Raw genomic sequence first — 8,491 nt, 5'->3', positions numbered from 1 at the left:
CGGGTGCTCCGGGGGCAGGGCGCCAATCGTGACCACGGGAGAAGGGATCATGGAGGCAGAAGGCCAGGCCTTCCACAAGGGGAGATGGCCTGGGTGGTTGGGTTCAAATTCCACCCGGTATTCGAGCCACAAGAGTTTTACCTATCCCTTGCCCGGAAATAGAGATGGCCACATCCCGGGTTAGGGTGACAGAGGGAAGGAGAGTGTGTTTAACGTGTGTTGGGGACATACCTTTGGGACACTGGTGGTGGCTCAGGAAACTGAACACAGACATCGAGAACAGCAGCTCAGACTGGGAACGTCTGAGCAATGACACCTAGCGGACGATCACGGGGTCACCGGGGAGGGGTCACTGTGTGCTGGGAGAAATGGGGATCGATACATGCCTATGGCGGTTGGCCCAGGTGTGCCCTGCGGGTTTGTCCATTGCCTTTGCCAGACGGTGGAAGGACTCGGGGAAGGGGATGGAATGGGATCTTAGCAGGGAAGACTGTGTGCTCCCTCGTTTCCGGGTACCAGTCAACGCCACCGAGCTGCTGGCTGAGGTGAAGAAACCCCTGCCCACGCCCAAGCCCATTGACAGTTATGGATGTCCGCCCACCACCAAGGACCTGGGAATGGGTTAGTGTTAGTACCGACAGATAAGTTAGCATACCAGGGAGTACATTATGCAGTTGCTTCAGTCATTCTAAACCTGACAGAAGTTCTCCTACCCGCCTTTTGCCCCAGAGAAACCAGTTGTTGTACCAAGCTCTACTGAAGGAAATGTTCAGGAGCTTCTACGAGCTGGACTTTTTGGATGTCAATGTGGCGGACCTGTATAGACAAGAAGATACAACCGAGCGGGGCCGACAATGCAGGGGGGGTCATGAATGACGTTTTCACCGGATTTAACACTGGGGCATCCGTCATGAACAGCCTGGATGATGTGCAGCTGGCCCTACAGATCAATGGGTTAAAGTCACAGCTACGCAGCATCCTAGGGAAAGAGAATAACATGTTGGGTTCCACGCTTCACGAGGGGGTGGCTATGACGGTGCATCTGAAAGAAATTATTGCCCAGCTAGACGCTCAAGCCCAGACAATAAACACCTTGATCAAGGAGGACCGGTTGGCCTCGGATCAGGCTGCACAGAACGAGGTGTGTGTACTCTATGGGGCCATCCATCAAGCCAGCACCCCTGTACCGTGTAGAGAACATTGGAGTCATTCGCGGGGGGGTACACGTCCGTTTCGCAACAGTCCCACCCTATGTCATTGTGTGGGAGCGCGCAATGAGGGGTACAGACCTATCTGGCTGCCGTAGCCAGGGAGCACAGGTCATCTTGTGTCCCCAGCACTTGAACGCCTTTGGGAGGCCACAGTGCGGGTTTAGCACTGCTGGGGCAGAACCTATAAATTGCACGATGGAGGTGATGGCACCTGGCCATGTACCTCCACAGATAGCATATGTAGGTGGTGGGACATATTGTGTCGCCACGACTGCCCACGGTATAGACATGGCCCGAGTAAGTGGTGTGATATTCCGGACAGCAGTTTTTGCTTTAAACCTAGGGCAGAAGTTCAAGTGGCCCAGGAAAAGGTCATCCCAATCCCAGAACCCTCCACGGTCCACCTCACGGTACAGTATAACGCGAGTGATCTGCAGAACTATGTTGTCCATTTTGGGTACCCCATACCCTTACTACCTGAGAAACTCACCGCCCTGTTGAAGGCAGTGGATCTCAGCCAAAAACATTATTACATCCTGCAGCAAAAGACCAAAGACATCGCCCTCGAAATCGCGGACATACAGTCACCAGCGTGGTGGGAATAGGGTACGAGAGTAGATATCCCGGTTTGGTTTCACATGGCCTCCCACACACTGGTGATTGTACAACTGGTCATTGTCCTATGTCTCATCATCAATGCCTGCAGATCCAAAAGAGCCCGAATAGCACGGGGTTATCTTAAAATATTCCAGAAACAACAGAAGGACAGCCCAGTCTAACACACAAGAATGCCATTTTGTTTCCAGGTGGTTTTAAACAAAAGGGAACATTCTGGTTTACCGTAGCACCACGAAAGCCCGTACCTGGAAACTGACTGGCACTGTCGACTACGTAAGCTGTTAAAACTATCCATGACAGAACACAATATGGACTTACTTATCACAGATATACATTTGTACAATGTAACTACATCTATTCGATATGCTATGATGGCAGAAAAATCTTTCAAGGAATACAAGGAACATGCGACATGATGTGCTATAATTATGTACTTAACACTATGTAACTAAAAGCAAAATGGTACCTTGTTTGTAGTTTACCTGTAAAGGAGCATGGGTAGTGCACAAATTATGGATATACATATTGTTTGTGCACATTGGTTTATGCGGGACTATAGTTTAGAGTAATTATGGGGGTGGCTGACACTTGGAGAGCTCTAGGATTTTCTTGCAAACCTTTTGACACATTTCGTCTATATCCGGGTGTGTCAAGATGGGGGAGTGTAAGGTTCGAAAATCCATGGCCGCATTTTATTGGAACACCCCAAGGACAAGAAAACGAAGATGGGATCATCGTATACATTTTAAATGAACATTTTTGGCCAAGTAAAATCCTCAGACCAGGCAGGCTGGGAAACGTGTGGGCGGATACAGACATTGTGGAGTCTGGCTCACAAGCGGGACAGAGGCACTGGCCAATGGGGGAAAAGTGCATTCTGGCAGGCCAATCAGGGGTCGAGTCGGGTCTGAAGCGGGGAAATCCTCAACCAATGGGGACTACCTGGCCCAGTTCGAAAAAATGACTCACCCCTAATCAAATTATGAATGTGGACCATCATCTACCGAATTAATATGGACAAAGGACAATAGTCCTGAGATCACTGCGGTGATGGGCCATCAAAGGGGAGGCCCAAACCAACTGACTTCCAGGACTGTTACAATGGACCAGCAGACTTTGAGGCACCAATGTGCACTGAAACAATACCCCTGTCCTCACACCTACCTGTACCGGTGACATCTTCTGATTAAATATTCAAAGCTATCTCCCCGCCCAAACTTACACAATGGACCACCAACTGAGTTTGGGCGCGAAAAGGCCAGAACTAAATTGGATACAAATATAGGACCTACGGAACCACTGAGAGGAGAGAAGCAGCTGGAGCAGTAGGAGAAGGAGTCGAGGAGCAGTAGCAGTCACAGACAGACAGAAACCGAGAGAACGGAGACGGACTGTTACCGGCTGGGAAACCTACCATCGAACGGGCCCTGGACTCGACTTGTGTGCAGAATATACAACCCAACTATCGAGAGGCCCAACAGCGTCTCAAGAAGCCGAGCTGCACACCGAACAACGCTCCGAGGCCAACCAGCTGAAGAACCAGAGACCGAAGTAACTGGGAGAGGCAACATTCACTCCAGCTACCCCGTAAACCAACCATGCTAAGGCCAAAAATAAATAACTGTCAAAAGGGATCGTAAGTATTATCCTGGGGTTTCTTTTCCCAACTGTCAGCCTAGGTCAGTCAGGTAAAAAGGGGGGGTGGGGGTGATATTGGAAATGTCTTGTAAAGATAAAATTGTGTAAGGTTTTCGTTGTGTCCGTTTCTTCCCATAGATTTTCATAGTTTAAAAGTGTGTGTCAGATATGTGTTTTGATGAAGTTTGACCTTGTTGGAAACTTACCGTGGTTAATAAATTGGACTTACCATTTTTTTTTCATTCCAACGACCACTTGTCTGAGTGTTTTGTTTTCCCTTGTGGAAGCTCATAATCCACCAAAATTCTGAGGTTCGAACCAGATAGGGGAGCTGGGGCGCTTCGAAACCGCCAGTTTAGTGGTCAGCGAGCCATAAGCTGCTGGACCGTCCCCTAGAAGGGACAGAGAGGCCCAATACACCAACAGCCACCAAAGACCCCTGTAATTGGGCAGAGCAAAAGCCCCCTACAGTCAGGCTGCATCTGTGGAGAGAGAAACAGAGTTAACGTTTCAGCCCTTCATCAGATCGTCACCCAAGACAACTGCCACCCATGCCGAGGTGGTGCAGTCTAAAGCTGGGCTTTGTAGGCCAAGAGCTGCTCAAGGTCATTCTGCAAGGCCATCTGCAGTGTCCCCCACTGAAAGTCAGCAGCCTTCCACCAGCCACACTGCAGCCATTGGGGTAGCACTTTGTAGAAGCACTAGGACAGGCAGAGGCACACTGAAGACAGGCACCAAGGGAATGCACGGGGATGATCAGTTGGCTTTGTTATGTAATATTGGATGGATTGATGAATAAGCTTTGATTGGAAAGTTTCTTTTGTGGTGGCTTTTACTTCAGCATTGCGGCCAAGAGGACGCTGTAATACTCAGTAACAGAGGGAAGGAAAGGGGTGGGACTGTTGGTGAATGCAGAATTCGGGTTGCGTTCACTGGTATCACAATCGGATGAGTTTATCACGGACAACCTGGGCAGAAAGGGCTATCTGTGTTGCCTTCTCCCTTCCACTCCCTTCCACTTCCTCCTCTTCCTCTGCTGCCTCTTCCGTTTCCTCCTCCGCCTCTTTCTCCTCCTCCTTCTCATCATCAGCTAGTTGCTGAATGCCTGGTGGCAAGGGCTGTGCCCTCAAGATGGCGAGGTTGTGGAGCATGCAGAAGATCACGACAAATCTTGAGATGCATTCTGCTGAGTACTACAGGGCTCCTCAAGAACTGTCCAAGCAGTGAAAGCATTGTTAAAGGATGCAAATGGTTTTCTCTCTCAGATTCCTTGTGACAACATGGCTTTTGTTATATGCATGTTGCCCACGTGTACATGGGTTGTACAGCGGAGTCATGAGCCATGTTGTCAGCAGATAGCTTTTTTCACCCAGTAGCCACCCTCTGGTTTGACGTGGTGGCTCAATGACTGAGGGAACAGAAAAGTGGCACAGAATAAATGCATGATGACAGCTGCCAGGATGCCGGGCATTCACCATCATGATCTCTTCTTCTTAGACAGCCCCCCGGAGTCGAGGATGACTTCCTTCCACACTTATGTGAGTTCTAAGGTGACTAATGAGACCAATGCGGGATCTGCAGTCTCTGTCACAGATGGGGCAGGTGGTGATTGGAGGGACGGGTAGGTGCTGTGCTTGATTTGTAGTACACTCTTTCCACTGTTTGTACTTGGCTTCCGCATTCTCCCGACAAAGAGACTCGAAGTGTTCAGCGCATTCTCGGATGCTTCTCCTTCACTTTGAGCGGTCTTGGGCCAGGGATTCCCAAGTGTCAGTACAGATATTATATTTTTTTTTTTAAGAAGGTCTTGAGGGTGTCCTTAAAACATTTTCTCTGCCCTCCTGGGACTCACTTGCCATGATGTAGCTTAGAGTAGAGCGCTTGTTTTGGGAGTCTAATATTGGGCATGTGGACAATGTGGCCCATCCATCGGAGCTGATCGAGCATGGTCAATGCCTCGATGCTGCGGATGATGGCCTGAGAGAGAACGTTGACGTTGGTGCACCTATCCTGCCAGTGGATTTGCAGGAATTTGTGGAGGCAGCATTGGTGGTACTTCTCCAGTGCTTTGAGGTGCCTACTGTACATAGTCCATGTCTCTGAAGCATATAGAAGGGTGGATATCACTACTGCTCTGTAAACCATGAACTTGGTGCCGGAATTGAAATCCTGGTCTTCGAGCATTCTTTTCCTCAGGCAACCGAAGGCTGCACTGGCACACTGAAGGCGATGTTAGACTTCATTATCAATGTCTGGCCTCGCTGAGAGAAGCTTCCCAAGGTATGGGAAGTGATCCACATTGTCCAAGGTCTTGTCATGGATCTTGATAATCAGGGAGCAGTACTGTGTGGCGGGGGCAGGTTGGTAGATAACCTTTGTCTTATGGATGTTTACTCTAAGGCCCAGACTCTCATATGCTTCAGAGAAGGTGTCGATGATGGTTTAGAGTTTGGTCTCCGAGTGTGCACAAACACAAGCGTCATCTGCATACTGTAAATCAATGACAGAGGTTGGAACAACCTTGGAACTGGACTGGAGGCGATGGAGGTTGAACAATTTCCCGCTTGTCCTGTAGATTAACTCCACTCCAGCAGAAAGCTTGTTAGAGGTGAGATGAAGCATTGCAGCGAGGAAAATTGAGAAGAGCACTGGTGCAATGACACAACTGTGTTTGACCCTGGTCTGCACTTGTATTAGGTCTGTGGTGGATCCAGTGGTAAGAATCACGGCTTGCATGTCATCGTGAAGATGGTGCCAAATTTTTGAGGACAGCCGAATTTGAGAAGGGCACTCCATAATCCCTCACGGTTGACAGAGGCGAAGGCCTTTGTGAGGTCAAAGAAAGCCATGTACAGAGCTTGATGCTGCTCCCTACATTTTTCTCGGATTTATCGTACGGTGAAGATCATGTCCGTTGTGCCCCTTAGTTAGCGGAATCCGCATTGCGATTCTGGGAGGAGCTCTTCAGCCACAGGGAGAAGACGATTGAGGAGGATTCTTGCAATGGTTTTCTCTCTGTAACCCCTCTGTAATTACCACAATCGGACTTGTCATCTTTCTTGAAGATGGTCACGATTATAGCTTCTCTGAGATCCCCTAGCATGCTTTCCTTCTTCCAGATAAGAGAGATCAGATCATGGATCTGCTCCAAGAGTACTTCTCTGCCATACTTTAGTACTTCGGCAGGGATTCCATCTGTTCCTGAGGCCTTGTTGCTTTTCAGTTGTCGGATGGCCGTTTCAACCTCATGCCAGGCTGGGATTGTGTGAGATGGTGGAAGGAAGCCTGCTATGGGATGGAGTCTCGGAAACATGTCAAAGACAGAGTCTCAGTTAAGGAGATCTTCGAAGTGCTCCTTCCAATGGGCACTGACTGCCTCTCTGTCCTTGATGAGCACCTCTCTGTTCTTAGCTCTCAGTGGAATAGGACCTAGGCTGTAGGTGGCCTTGACTGCTCCTAGATCTCCTGGTCATTCTCATCGAACCATTCTTGATGTTTTCTGGACAAGTAACCAAGAATCTCTTCATAGGTACTAATTATGGTGAACTTGAGGGCAGACCAGGCACTGTGGACATTCTACAGCTCCGGTTCATTGGAAGTCATCAGGTTGGCTGTGAGGCGTTGGCTAAATGGGGCTTTCTTTGCAGGGTCTTTGAGTGCTTCAGCATTACTTTTTGCAGCAGCAGAGTTTCTGTTGCCACCGTTGTTTTAAGGCTACGCTGATGGAGATAACAGAGCGGATTAGGCAGTGGTCAGTCCAGCAGTTGTCAGCTCCCGTCATGGCGCGAGTGATGCGGACATCCTTGCACTCCTTCGCTCAGACAATGAGATAGTCTAGCAAGTGCCTGGAGCGAGGGTGTTGCCATGAGGCCTTGTACTTGTCTTTCTTACGAAACAAGGCGTTCGTTATGACAATTCTATCGGCTAGGCTTTCCATGATTTTTGCATGCATACCGCCCACTTAACGTCCATGTTAACGCTAAAATGAGGTATAACGCCCATATATCACCCACTTAGCCACAAAATGGAAACTAACATCCATTTCTCGGTCAGTTATTGCCGAGCGCTACTTTCGGCATGTATTTAACGCCGATAAAAAATAATACCACCTGCCCACTTTTTTGGGGCGGAAAGATCAAAATGGGTGAAACCAACACCCAAAATTTCACCCAGCATTACTTTTGGCATTTAATTAATGCCGAGATTTAATAATACTGCTCACCTGTTTTTTGTTGCAAAGATCAGATTTGCCAAAACTAACACTTAAAATGTCACCTCGCACACATATCGCCGAAAATATCGCTCGCCGAAAAAACTGCTGTGAAAAAGTTGCTCTCACCTGAAATAATCACAACAGTATGGATGGCATTTTCTAAATCACAGGTCGCTTTATTTAAAAGGCTGCTTCAACTTCTATGGAGTTTTGATGTACTCTGGAGTTCTTTTAAGGTGATGTGAACATCTGAACAAACATCTTATCATACTGTGGATGCTTGAAATTTAGATTAGGTGTAGTAGTAGGTAAATTTATCATTTGTGAACAATAGGTATAATACTGATAGTTATTGGAATGGGGCCTGTCATTTCTCAGCCTGTCTTGATGACCACGCACATGCTGCAGACTAGAGATGGCAGAAGGTATACTCGACAGCATTTTGTGCCCAATCTAAGACGTGCCAGATTGATGAGGAGGACCAGAGTTTACACCCCACATACTTACAGGGAGAAGCGGTCTTACCTGAACTTGTCCAATAACACCTGCCTTAGGAGACTGCGCTTCCACAAAGAGGTTATCAGCAAGATATGCCAGCTCATCAGGGGAGATCTGCAACCTGCCAGCACCATCAGGACCGAACTTTCCGTCAAGGTCAAGGTCACCACGGCATATTCGTTCTATGCGTCGGGTTCCTTTCAGGCCTTAGCTGGCAACATTTGTGCTATATCTCCGCATGCCACACATTGCTGCATTTGACAGGTCACTGAAGTTATTTATGCACTCAGGATGGACTTTATCAGCTTTCCTA

The sequence above is a fragment of the Pristiophorus japonicus genome, chromosome 10, assembly GCF_044704955.1.
Source record: "Pristiophorus japonicus isolate sPriJap1 chromosome 10, sPriJap1.hap1, whole genome shotgun sequence".
NCBI classification, from domain to species: domain Eukaryota; kingdom Metazoa; phylum Chordata; class Chondrichthyes; family Pristiophoridae; genus Pristiophorus; species Pristiophorus japonicus.
This window is presented reverse-complemented; position numbering follows the sequence as displayed.